The sequence below is a fragment of the Chlorocebus sabaeus genome, chromosome 4 (genome assembly GCF_047675955.1).
Source record: "Chlorocebus sabaeus isolate Y175 chromosome 4, mChlSab1.0.hap1, whole genome shotgun sequence".
In the NCBI taxonomy this organism is placed as follows: Eukaryota; Metazoa; Chordata; class Mammalia; order Primates; family Cercopithecidae; genus Chlorocebus; species Chlorocebus sabaeus.
Window position 1 is genome coordinate 84,597,024 of NC_132907.1, and position 13,485 is coordinate 84,610,508.

At 42.2% G+C, this 13,485-nt stretch overlaps 1 long non-coding RNA gene across 1 annotated transcript; it reads right to left on the reverse strand.

Moving 5' to 3' along the window:
• Positions 1–7,913: 7,913 nt before the first annotated feature.
• Positions 7,914–11,202, reverse strand: LOC140711594 (uncharacterized). The gene is made up of 2 exons (XR_012092864.1): positions 11,032–11,202; positions 7,914–8,135 (listed from the first exon to the last, which is right to left on the reverse strand). It is a non-coding gene; the product is annotated as an uncharacterized lncRNA (long non-coding RNA).
• Between the last annotated feature and the right edge of the window lie 2,283 nt (positions 11,203–13,485).

Consider the following 13,485-nt stretch of genomic DNA (forward strand, 5'->3'; position numbering starts at 1 on the left):
TTCAGTTCAGAGGAAAATGATCCCAGGCAAAAACATAGAATACTGAAAGGAAGACCAACAGAAAATGGAAATGAAATGATGAGTGACTATAAAAACATCAAAAATAATGCATTGAGATGTTTAACATACATTATCACTACAAACATAAGAAGAGCAAAAATTATAAGGGATGAGTAAATACAGTGGAAGTGTACTAAGGTCATTGTATTGTGAATCCATAGGCATAGTGGGATATAAAATCGTATTTGACCCATGACCTTGTTTTGTTGATTTTACAACCTGGATATCACTGGAATCTGTGTCCTTCTCTCCATTCCTTCATTCATACCCTCATCCAGGACACCATTAGCTCCATCTCCTGGAAGACTGCAGCCACACTCACTGGCCTCCTTGCTCCCTCTCCACACCTCATATAAACTGTTCTCCATTCAGTAGCCAGAGTGATCCTCTGACAGCCTCCATAATCACTTATCTCTGGTCCAACTCCTGCTTTTATTTCATCCACCCACATGTGTTTATTCTTGTAATGCTCCCTGACCCAAGGAAGAAAGAAGGTATGAGGAGGTCAACCATCCAGCTTGCTGAGTCACCACCACTTGCTGGTGACCTTGTGATCACAGTCCTAAGCTAGTGCCCTTGCTTGGTTATGGGGCAGTTTGTGGCCCCTCTCTCCCTTTGCAGAGGGTCTTCCTGCATGCCACAGGCTGAAGTCTACTTCTCTAGCTGTACCCTGTCACTTCCAATCTCTGGAATTCCTCAGTTTCTGGTTCAATAAAGAATGTACTTCTTTTTACCATTCCGTTAACAGGTTTAATTTTTTATGTTTGGGAACTGGATGATGATAGAGCACTCTAACATAGGCTACTTCACCTTTTTTTTTTTTTTTTGAGGTGGAGTCTAGCTCTGTCACCCAGGCTGGAGTGAAGTGGTGTGATCTTGGCTCACTGCAACCTCCATCTCCCAGGTTCCAGTGATTCTCCTGCATCAGTCTCCTAGGTAGTTGGGACTACAGGGGTGCACCACCTTGCCCAGCTAATTCTTTTTGTAGTTTTAATAGAGATGGGATTTCACCATATTGGCCAGGCTGGTCTTGAACTCCTGACCTCAAGAGATCTGCCTGCCTCAGCCTCTCACAGTGCTGGAATTACAGGCGTGAGCCACTGCGCCCGGCCAGGCTACTTCACCTTCTAAGAAAGGATGGGAAACTTCTGCTAAAGTTACCTCTTCCTATGGGGTGGGAAAGTTGGCATGAACATGTTCCATCTCTTTCCTCCACCTCTCACGCATAGGCGGACCACACTCAGGCACAGCAGGACCCCTTGACTGCTTGTTCTCAGGTGTGTGTTCAAGCACAACTATGCACCTATGCTTCTGCTCCCTTGAGGAAAGCAGAGCAGGACAGGGCCCCATCTTCCTATCCCCCAAAAAAGTCGCCATTCTTTTGTTTTATCGGCCTACTTGTATTCAATTATGGGCATAGCAGGAGTAGTGTTCAGAATTTAAAAATCATGTTTGGTCTAAGCTCTAGGTCATATTCTTTAATCTAGCTTTCACCCGAGAGCCCTGTCCTCTGGTGGTTATTGGAGACTTGCTTAGCCATTAGTTGAGCACAGACCTGAACTTTACTTGGGTAACTGTCCCAAGGAGCACTGTCCTCTGAATGTGTTCTTTATTGACTAGAACTTTGGAAGGGAAGGGTTGTGTTCATTGGGTCCCAACACCATTGTCTAAATGATGCCAGTACAAAAGATTACTGTTTATATGATCATCCTCAAAGACACTTTTCACAGTTTCCTCGTTCTTGGGCACTCATGTATGAAACCCTGGGTTTGGAGCATAAAGCCCTGAGCACTGAGAGAGCAATCTAATGTAAGTCAGGGAACATGGGGTTAGGTTCCAGCATTATGAAGAAAAGCAAGTCTGCAGCCTCAGGTCAGTAATAATCTTTGGGCCTGGCCGGGCGCAGTGGCTCACGCCTATAATCCCAGCAGTTTGGAGGAGGTGGATCACAAGGTTAGGAGATCGAGACCATCCTGGCTAACATGGTGAAACCCCATCTCTACTAAAAATACAAAAAATTAGCCAGGCGTGGTGGTGGGCGCCTGTAGTCCCAGCTACTTGGGAGGCTAAGGCAGCAGAATGGTGTGAACCCAGGAGGCGGAGCTTGCAGTGAGCCGAGATGGCACCACTGCATTCCAGCCTGGGCGACAGAGTGAGACTCCATCTCAAAAAAAAAAAAAAAAAAAAAAAAACTTTGGGTCTCAGCTGCTTTCTGTATAACATGAGAGGGCCAAACCAAGTCAGCGAAGCCTATATCAGAATCTTGACAGGTGGTGATGGTGGTAGAGGGAAGTGTTTAGTTTCAAAGCGTATTTAATATTATATTTTCATATTTTAGGGAAAATGATTCATTGTTTCCATCATGTCCTCTATGGAATAAAGCTCTGAAACATGTCGGCTACTGGAAGTGTACAGTAAAAAGACTCTCTCAGGCGAGAGTTGGGGTAGAGCTGGAACCAGCCACATCAAGATCTTTCGAGGGCAGAAACATTTTTGATGCTTATTAAAAGGTGATGTGGTTTAAAAATAAATCTAAGGCTGTACAGTGGCTCCTGCCTGTAATCCCAGCAGTTTGGGAGGCTGAGGCAGGTGGATCACTTGAGCTCAGGAATTCAAGACCAGCCTGGGCACCATGGCAAGAAACTATCTCTACTAAAAATAGAAAAATTAGCCAGGTGTGGTGGTACATGCCTGTGGTCCCAGCTACTTGGGATGCTGAGGTGGGAGGATGGCTTGAGCCTGGGGGACAAGAGATGGGGAGAGGTTGTAGTGAGCTGAGATCACGCCCGTGCATTCCAATCTGGGCAATAGAGCCAGACCCTGTCTCAAAATAATAATAATAATAATAATAAAATACGACTAAGAGAAAGGTAGACTATACAAGTGCTAAGATCCCTTCCTGTGCTAACTTAGTGGATTCTTTATAAACCTCCTTATCCAGGGAATAGGGAATTATGTGACAGGACACAGGCAGAGGGCTCTGTGCAGTCTGATGCACAGAAGGTCAGAGTTGCTTCCCTTCCTCCATGGCTGCTTTTCTGCAGGTTAGGCTGTCAGAATAGGTTGCCCACAAACTAAAGGTACTAGTTATCTGCTTCATGTCAGGCTTGCATCTGACTTTGATTTTTAATAGCAGAAAGGTTTGCTCTCAAAGCGCAAACCTTCCTAGCTCTTTTAACTGAAAATGAATGCAGTGACTACAAGGCAGTGAGAATGGGATGAAAAACTGGCTCTTTTTTTAAAAAACGTAACGTTGCTTGATTTTAGCAAGTGAAATGGACTTGAAGGAGGCCTGCTTGCTCCTAATGGATTTGCCAGTCCCTCCTGATAATCAGATTGCAGGGAGCCTGCTCTGCTTTATCATCTGGTAATCATTTTCAGAGCTGGTGAAACACCACAGGGGCCTGGCCTCTGGCAGCAGTTCTCAGTTTGATTTGCAACATTGGTCCATGTGCATTTTTATGCCATTTGAGGATCACCCATCGCATCTTCATGGAACTCAATTCGTTCCATTATGCTTAAGTGTGTGTTAGCTCTGCAGTGAGGACCCCTTTTGCCCGGCTGCCCTGGAATGTGGCCCAGTGAGTATTTTGTAGCAATGCTTCAGGCTGAGCTGGGGCTAGGGCATGAAGCGAGATAAGCACTGCTTCTCTGTACAAACCCACTCCCTCATCCTAAAATTGAAAGGAGAGGAAAGAAGCCCTGCCAGAGGGTACAGGACCTGCAAGGGGAGACTTTTGGCTGTTGTATACACACCCATTCTGTAGCCACCTTGATTCTACATATTCGTTAGAACTAGCACCCTCTACTGCTGTGTCTGGAGTCTCCCCTTCTTCCTTAGGTGCCAATTTAGTTGTGTGTGGGTAGTGCAAAGCTAACCATAGACAAAACTCTGAAACAAGTGCCTTTTCTCCACCACCGTCCACTCAGTTTCTTCCAACACTCTAGGATGGTAGCATCCCATTTTATTGAACAAATATTTATTGGGCAGCTAATATGTAACTTGCACTGTTGCAGGCAATTAATTGCCTGTCAGTGACCCAAACAGACAAAATAATTGCCCTCAGTGATATTATGTTCTAAGGGTGACACAGGCTTGAATGCAGGAGACTTAAAGGCTTAAATGATCATGGAGAACAGTCAGTAAAGTGATCAGTGCATGGGCTGGTGTAGACATAAAGGAATGGTGGGAAATACGGCCAGCTGCAGAGTGAATGTCTGCTAAGGGGAAATGCTGTTTTTCCACCAACGTGAACGAATGTTGGCCCTTTGCATTTCATTTCAAGAAAAGCTGAAAGTGTGAATTTTAAAAATGTAAAATCTATTGTGTTTTAAATATTGGTAACTAGCTCAAAAGTTTTTAAAACACTATTCAATACCCAAATGCAAAAGCAAAAAAAAAAAAAAAAAAAAAAAAAAAAAAAATCTCATCTTCCCAGATTGTCCATTACAGTCAGTTTACAACTTCTATGCTTTGGGGTAAGCAATAAAAATAGGCCCTGATTACCTTCAGGTGACCAATAGGTAAGGGAACATATTTCTTGAGAGGCTGCTGCTTAGATCATCTTGCTGCAGGAAGCACACATGACTCCATTTCTGTCCCTTTTTAACTGCTCCCACATTTGCAATGAGGCCAACCTCTCTGCAGGCCGCAGCCGTCCAGTGACTGAGCACAGCTGGGTACTGAGACATGACATGGAGCTCTCCAGTGGGTAACTTTGCCTTAAGGACTGCCCATAGGTCTGTCCAAGCCATTTTTTCCTGCAGTTTGAGACTCTTGCTCTCCAATATTCTATCCCTCTCTCCTTCCGCAGCATCAGACCTACATCCCAAGCCAAAGGCTCTTCCTAATTTCTGCTCTCTTTCTCCACACATCCTTTTGCACATCAAATCCACAGCACACCTGAAGTAACACAAGGAACCAGGGGGTTCTGACTGAAAGGGAGCCTCTTTCCTAGACCTGATTCTTTAGCTTGTTATTTCCTATTTTGTTTTGTCTTATTATTTGGTGCCACGGACAGTTTGAAACGTGCTCAGAGCCTGGAGAGATGAGCTGTGGGGCAAGGAGCCTGAACTGGGGAGGGAGATGAGGGAAGGTAAATGGAGAACAGCAACAGCGTGCATCCGTGGTGGGAGGCAGCATAGGCTAAGAGGCTAGGAGGGCAGTATTGTGATGCGCTGGTGTCATTCCTAGCAGAGAGCAGTAAAGATAAATGTCTAGAAAAATGTGACTTGACCTTTACCATTATAACAAGCGTTGACACCTGTTTCTTGAAAGATTCAACTGAGTTATTTGCCTACTGGATCATGGTCTCTTCTTTATGCATTTCTTCTTTGTATTACTTTTCTTCCTATTTTCTCTCCTTCCCTTTATTGCCACCCGCTTCAGTTCACACTTAAAACACACAAACATACACACTTCAAGCTTATGTCTCTGAAAGTTTACAACCTGTCAGATAAGATATTAGACTTTCAGTGGTAATAAATGATTGGACTGTTGACTTAATATTTTACAACAATGCACACAGTACTTTTAGCTCCTTATATTGGTGTTTTCAATATATTTTTATTTACTTACTTTTTCACTGAATCCTGTGAGAGAGGTAAGAATTATTGTCTTTGTAGTTACACTGATGCAACTGAGACTTTGACCTATTTGCTCTGGGTCTCAGGGGCTGTCTTCCAAACAGTGAGTATCCTGTTAGTGATGCATGTTTGTTGACAATAGCTGGAGTAATATATTCAATTCTATGGGAGAGGCAAGCAGCAACTGAGGTTTCTAATGGATGGCTTTTATCTGGCCCCCCTGCATTACTTTGCTTCAATCTGTGTGACTGAGGACAGAATGGGTTTGAAACTAGAATAATGGACACTCCCCAGACAGTTAGATTACAACAGATCTATGGCTTGCAAGAGCAGAATGCAATAATCAATGCGATATCATAAGCCAAACCAGCTGGGGCACTTATATCAATTTGAACAAAATGCACCTTAGAAGGAATGCTGAATTTTCAGTTGTTAAGTGATGATCAACCCACTCTATGAAAAACAAAGTGTGGTTTGTAAATGGAAGTACCTCGCCTGGTTCACAGAAAGTTCCTGTGGCTGTTTCTAATTCCTTCAGCTTTTTCTTTCTGCAGACTAACATTTCATATCATTTTATACCGTTGCTTTTATTTGATTTCTTTCGTGGCTTTATTTCTTTATTACCTTGACCATGCGGCAGTTCCAGTTCATGTTAGATAATATTGGAGGTATATTTTGGGGGCCAAAGGGAGTGGTTGACATAAGACTGAGACTGCTACCAGGTGAGGATTTAATTGTTTCTGATAGGCAGGAAAGGACCATTTTAACAAAAAGGTTCTTGAGCTGGGAGGGAATTAGTAAAAATCATTTAAGGGAAACCTATCATTGTTCTTGCATCTGACACTTTAAACACAGCTATTAAACCCATCTACCTCTCTGTGAGTGGAACGTGAAAACTATCGGCTGACACCACTTTGTATACCCAATTGTGCGAAATTGCTTACAGCTTGTCTGCTACCTACTAATTCTTGCTTTTATTTTCTAAGTCCAAGACATCCAGGATACATTTTCTTTTGCAAATTATTTCCCTTGTTTTATTTTGAATTATACAGACAGGAAAGTGCAAACAATCTATACAAGCTGTTGTTTAAGGAACACTTTTAAAGAAAACACCCCGTCACAACCATTCAGTCTAAGAAACAGAGCCTTTTCAGACTCCCAATTTCCTTCTGTGTTGTCCTCCCAGAGACTAATCTTTGTTCTGATATTTTGTTAATTATATCATTGCTTTTTAAATATATTTTCATCTCTTATAAAAAGCATCACTAAACAATAGAGTTTAGATTATCCTGCTCTCGAACCTAACATTGAGGGAATCACATCAATGTATTCTTTTATGTCCGACTCCTTTTACTCAATGTGATATTTGTAAGCTTCATCCTGATGTTATGAGTAGCACTGGGGAGGGCGAGAAGGATAGTCTTATATTACCTGCATCGCTGCCCTCAACTTCAGGCAGCACGGCATGGAGGGTATCTCTTCCCCAGGAGGGTATCCCTTCCTGGGGAAGGGAGAGAAAAGTGAGCACTGCACTTTGCTTTGGATCTCAACACTGGGCCTGCCACAGTAAAACCCAACACTGGGCTCACCATAACCTCAGACTCCAGGCTGGTCCCTCTGGACTGAACTGACAGGACTACCCTAGTCCAAGGCTGGATCCTGCAGCCCCAGGCTCCAGTCCAGCCTGGCAGACTCAGTCTTCAGGCCTGCCTCAGCCCCAGGACGCAGACTGGGCCCCAGTGGCTTCGTATCTACCCTAGGGCCAGGTCTGCCCCCACAGATTCAAACCCTAGGCCCACCCTAGGGCCAGGGTAGCCCCAGCAGCCCTAGGCTCTAGACCACTCCCAGCACTGGGATGGCCCCTACAGCTCTAGACTTCATGCCCACCCCAGCCCTAGAATACGTCCCATGGCCCTAGTCACCAGGCTGGCACCTGCAGACCCAGGCACCAGGGCCTGCTCACCTACTGAACTGAGAACCAGGTCAGCCTGCTGGAGGACTTTAGCAGCAAGCCTGCTCATGAACCCTACCAGGTGGTACACCCAGAATCTCTGGCTGGGCTGACTGGTGAAGGGCTCCCCCAAGACAAAGCCAGTCTACAGACTGGAACAAGCCTCTACTTTTTCAAATGTTCAGACATCAATGTAAGACAACAAGAAATGCAAAAAACCAATGAACCATAACTCCCATCCAAAGAACACAATTATCTCTAGTAGCTGACCCCAAGGACATGGAGATATATAAACTTCCTGATAATTCAAAATAAATATTTATATTAAATTATTTATTTTCCTTCAACTTTTAAGTTCTGGGATACAAACATGGGCAGGATGTACAGGTATGTTACATAGGTAAATGTGAACCATGGTGGTTTGCTGCACAGATCAACCCACTGCCCTGGTAGTAAGCCCTGTATCCATTAGCTACTCTTCCTGATGCTCCATATATACCGGTTGTGCACATTTTTGGGTTACACTGCCTTTGGATACCTGCATCTAATGTATAATAATCAAATCAGGGTAATTGAGATATCCATCACCTCAAACATTTGTCTTTTCTTTCAAACATTTAACTTTTCTTTGTCTTGCAATTCTTCTAGGCGTTTTGAAATATACAATATTATTGTTAACTTTAATTCTCTGACCGTATTATCAGACACTAAAGCTTACTTCTTCTATCTAACTATTTTTGTACCCCTTAACCAACTTCTCTTCATCTCGTCCTTCTTACTTCCCTTCCCAACCTTTGGTTACCACAATTCTACTCTATGCTTCCATAGAATCTACTTTATTTGTGTGTGTGTGTGTGTGTGTGTGTGTGTGTGTGTGTGTGTGTATACACGAGTGAGAACATGCAATATTTGTCTTTCTGTGCCGGGCTTATTTTACTTTACATAATGACTGCCAGTTCTATCCCCATTGAGCCAAATAACATGATTTTATCCTTTTTACGGCTGAGTAGTATTCCATTGTGTATATATACCGTATATTCTTTATACATTCATTTGTTGATGGAAACTTAGGTTTATTCCATATCTTGACCATCGTGAATAGTGCTGCAATAAACATGGGAGTGCAGATATTTCTTTGAAATACTGTAATCTTGTGGGTATGATTCAATTATTCTACTGTTTCTTGATTTTACTAATGGTGATTTCTTTCCTTGTGTGCTTGGTTGTTTGTGTGCAGTTTATTGTCTCAGGGTTTTATTATGGTAATATTTTGAGGGTCAATAGGCAATTTTCTCTATAGAGAGAATATGCATTTGCTACTGCCAAGTTTCTGTACATCTGGTCTTGGGTGACCATAAACGAGTTTGTAATCTGTGGATCCCTGTATCTCCCAGGCAATGCTGTAGTTAATGGCTGTAATTTGATAGGAACACTTTTTCTTTTCCTTTAATACCTACTCCAAACAGGGCCCAACAACTTCCTCTGTATTCTCCTGCAAAGATGTGAGAGAGGAGTTTATGTGTAGCACTATAACCATGAGTTCATTGTCCTTTTTTTTTTTTTTTTTAAATCCCCTTACTTAATATAAGGAGAGCCTCCTATTAGTTTCTCCACTTGGGATACAGCCCGGGCATTGACCTCTGTATCTTGTGTTGTACAAGGGAGGTTGCATAATCAAAGTGGGAATTTCTTAGGGTAGGAAAGTAACTGCAGGTCAAAGTAGATTAAGTTTCTTGTGCTTGGCTTTCTGGATTTCAGCTTTCCTTAGATTTTTTTTGACTGTCAGTTTTTAAATTTTTATAAGGAGATGTTTTAAGTATTTTATCTAGCATTCTTAGTTGCTTCTATCTGAAGGTTTGGTTCTAATAAACGATTGTTAGAAATTCAAGTTATTGCCTTCTTTTTAAAAAGTAAAATGTAAATATAATTCTTATTCAAAGGAATAATCTTTTCTTCCTTTATGCTCATTGTAACAAAATAAAAAACCAAAAAACTAGAAAACACATTGTAAAAGAAGGAAAATTTGCCCTTGATAACAATCAGAACATAGGGCTGTAATATCTTTTAGCACTTCTTAACCAGGATTGAAAAGCAAAAACCAAAAACCAGAAAGCAAAACCAAACCTTAGGCCCTAATACCTGAAGGCATTGTGGTAAATACTTATGGCTTTATCTTGCGTCAGCATCGATTTTGAAAACAAGTTTGACTTTCTCATATCAGAAGCAGGGCTCAGTCACCATTGACACAGCCTTTAGTTCCATACTACACTCAAATGGCTAAAGCCAGTGGCCAAAGATAAGAACTTGGAGCCATCTCTCTTCAATCTGGCAGACTGAGCTCCATACTTTCCTTCTGCTTTCTTTAAAGGGACCGTTCAGGCATTTGCCCAATTACTTGAAGTGACTGATACCCTGTTCTTTTATATACGCTGCTGAGAGCATGCTCTCATGTGTGCACGCTCTCTCTCTCTCTCTCTCTCTCTCTCTCTCTCTCTCTCTGCCTGACTCCATTTCTGCCTGCATGACTGAGGATGGAGAACTTTACTCTTGTCTCATTGTGTCCTCTTTGCCTAGGACCTATAAGTAAAATCTCTTTAAACTTATTCCCTATTGTGATGGTGTATTGAATTTGCACCTTCCATCTAAAGAACTAGAGGTTGTCCAGGCTGAATTTTCCCTGGGATGCCAGGGAGACCACAAAGTCAGGCTCCCAGTGCCTGAGCAATGGTCAGGCAGGACTAAACTGGAGATGGGTCGGATAAGAGCCACAAGGGCATCTGCCAGTATAAACAAGTTTCCTATGTGAGGGACTCCCTGATTGCAAGTCAGACAAGTAAGCATTAGGAAGTCTGCCAAGTAAAAGAAGTATCCCATGAAAGGTACACTGTAAACACCCATGTCCAGGTACCCTTCATGTCCCATCAGGGCAGAGTTGCTAGCTGCTCTGGTACTAGAACCCAAATTTAGCTGGGGGCTCTCGAAACAGGTATCCTTTGAATGGAATGAATAAACCTCTCTCCAAGCCTTTCAGAGTTGTACTAGCTGAACCCATTACAAAGAGTCAGTGTCTGACCGTATTATTTGAGAAAATGGCAACTCTAATCTTTTTATGTGGGATCTTCAGCCCTGGTTAATATGGGCTGAATATCCTTCAACAAAAAGATGAATGGCCCTTTATTCATGGGATGAGAAAATACTTACCAAATCTTTCATTTTGGTGGTTGTAACACAATTTATTTAACCTTCCCTGTTTTTTGTACATTTATGCCAACTCCAATTTTACAACTTTCTGCATCCTTATCTTAGTTTTAATACTTCCTTCTAATCCTTTTACTTTGGCAATCCATCAGACTTTCTTTTTTAGGTATTAGGCCTCGATGGACTCTTTGATTCTGCAGTTTGAACATATTCTTGAATCTTGAGTCTCATCTTACCTTCAACAACCTTTGTTCCTTATTACAACTCTGATAGATGAGGCCCTGATCCCTCAGCCTGAAGAAGATACTACAGACTCTTATGAAAATATTGTGTTAGTGAATGTTACGTGTTGAATTGCATCCCTCCAAATTTACATGTTGAAGTCTGAACTGCCAGAAGCTCAGAATGCGAGCTTATTTGGAAATTAGGTTGTTGTGGATGTAATTAGTTAATACGAAGTCACAATGGAGCAGGTAAGCCCCTAATCCAATATGACAGGTGTCCTTGTTAAAAAAAAAAAAAAAAAAAAAAGAATCTCTGCACAGAGGGGCACACACAGGGAGAATGATGTGTGTACATAAAGCCAGAGGTTGGGGTGATATGTCTACAAGCCAAGTAACACCAAAGATCCCAGCGAGCAAACCTTTAGAAGCTAGAGAGGCTCAAGCAGATTCTCCTTCACAGTCCTCCAAGGAAAACAACCCTGCTGACAGCTCCATCTTAGACTTCTTGTCTATAGAACTGTGTGACAATAAATCACTGTTGTTTAAGCCATCCAGTTTTGGTATTTTATCACAGCAGCTCTAGCAAACTAATAGAGGGAGATGGTGTGAGTTAAATTAAAATCATGTTTGATTAAAAACAGGAAGAACCCTTTCAGTTTAGACTGAAAGGTTATTGGGAGGTAGATTTAGAAGTGCAGCACTTCTCAGTATCATTGACCTTATACTTGCTCTCAAATGTGCCTTTTCTTGTTGTGATCCTCCGTCATTGGTCACTCTGCCTCAAATCTCTTTTATGCCCATACCCACCCCACGAGGAGCCACTGTGTGGTTCTCCAGCAAAGGTTTATTCCTGTGTATGCTTCTCTGGTCATCCTCAATTAGAAGACCTAGATATTGCCAAGGGTTTCATGTGTATTCAGGGATACAGTCATGTTGAGGTAGGAGGTGGGACTTTACTCTGGACCAGATAAAAGACTGGCTGAAACAGGGAAGAGGCGCCCAAAGTACCTCTCCATAAGACATGCCCACCAGCACGATGACAGTTTACCATTGCCACGGCAACACCTGGAAGTTACCGCCCCTTTCCATGGCAATGCCCTGAAAGTTACCGTTCCTTTTCCAAAAATTTCTGAATAATCTACCCCTTAATTGGCATGTAATTAAAAGTGAGTTTAACTGTGACTGCAGAGCTGCCTCTGAGCTGCTGCTCTTGACACAGCCTGTAGGGTAGTCCTGCTCTGTGGGAGCAGTCACGAAGCTATAACACTGCCATCTCAATAAAGTTGTTTTCTTCTACCACTGGCTCACCTTTGAATTCTTTCCTGGGCAAAGCCGAAAACCTTCCTGGACTAAGCCCTGATTTTTGGGCTTGCCTGTCTTGCAGCAATGTGTATCCAGGGATTCCAATTCTGGGATATCAAAGGTTACATTGCCTGGGAGAAGCAAAGTCAAAACTACTTTGTCCTGCATATCCTACCTCCCCTGGCTCTCCCATGCACCAAGTGAAACAATGATTTCTATCATGTCTTTTCCAGTGCCAAAACTTTCTCTATACTAACTAGCTCAGCTAGAAAACTTTGAGATGGTTACCTGGGAGAAGTGTCCTACTCATTCATTGGCTGGGAATGATGCCAGTGGGCTAAATGAGACACACACACACACACACACACACACACACATATATATATTCTTTTTTTCCTGCAAGAAGGAAGCCAAAGATAGAAGCTACCAGTTCAAGTCAAGCCAAGGCTGAAAATCAGTCTCATTTATCACCATCTGAAATTGTACAGGGGTATCAGTGCTGTGAATGAACCCACGTATCCTCATGGGCTATTTCCCGGCTGTCTCATTTTAGAGAGGATTTATACTTCAGAGTCTTGCTATATATTACATCTGAGACAGATGAAAGGAAACAATTTATAATTGCTTAACATGTGTGCACAGGTTAACATATCCCACCTCCAAATTATCTTCCTCCTTATGAATCACAGTTCTCTGGAGATTTGTGGGAGGCACTGAGTTTCAATCACAGTATTAAATTTAGTGACCTTCAAGGGAAAGGGGGAGCAAATTGCAGCTTCCTCACTTGTACATGCCAGGAGTTGGCTATTCATCCTGCTACCAGGCAAATGAACATAGTGACTTCCTGACAGAAACAGGAGAGAATGAAAAAAATTCTGGGGAGTGAAAATAAGTTTGGACACTCTTATGATCTACAGTTAAGTCATCCAACTAGCTAAAGTAACTTTGAAAAAAACAAAACAAAACTAGTGGACCTCAATACTTTCAGAGCTTTAGAAATACATGCATGTAAATAAATACAATTAGAGGTTAATTTCTTCAAAACCATTTTTGTAAAGCCTCCTAGAGGATAAGGCTTGACTCTTCATTAAAAATAAAGTTAATTCTCCTTTGCAAATGATTTTTTAAGCGCATCTATAATATATACTGTGTGTGTGTGTGTAT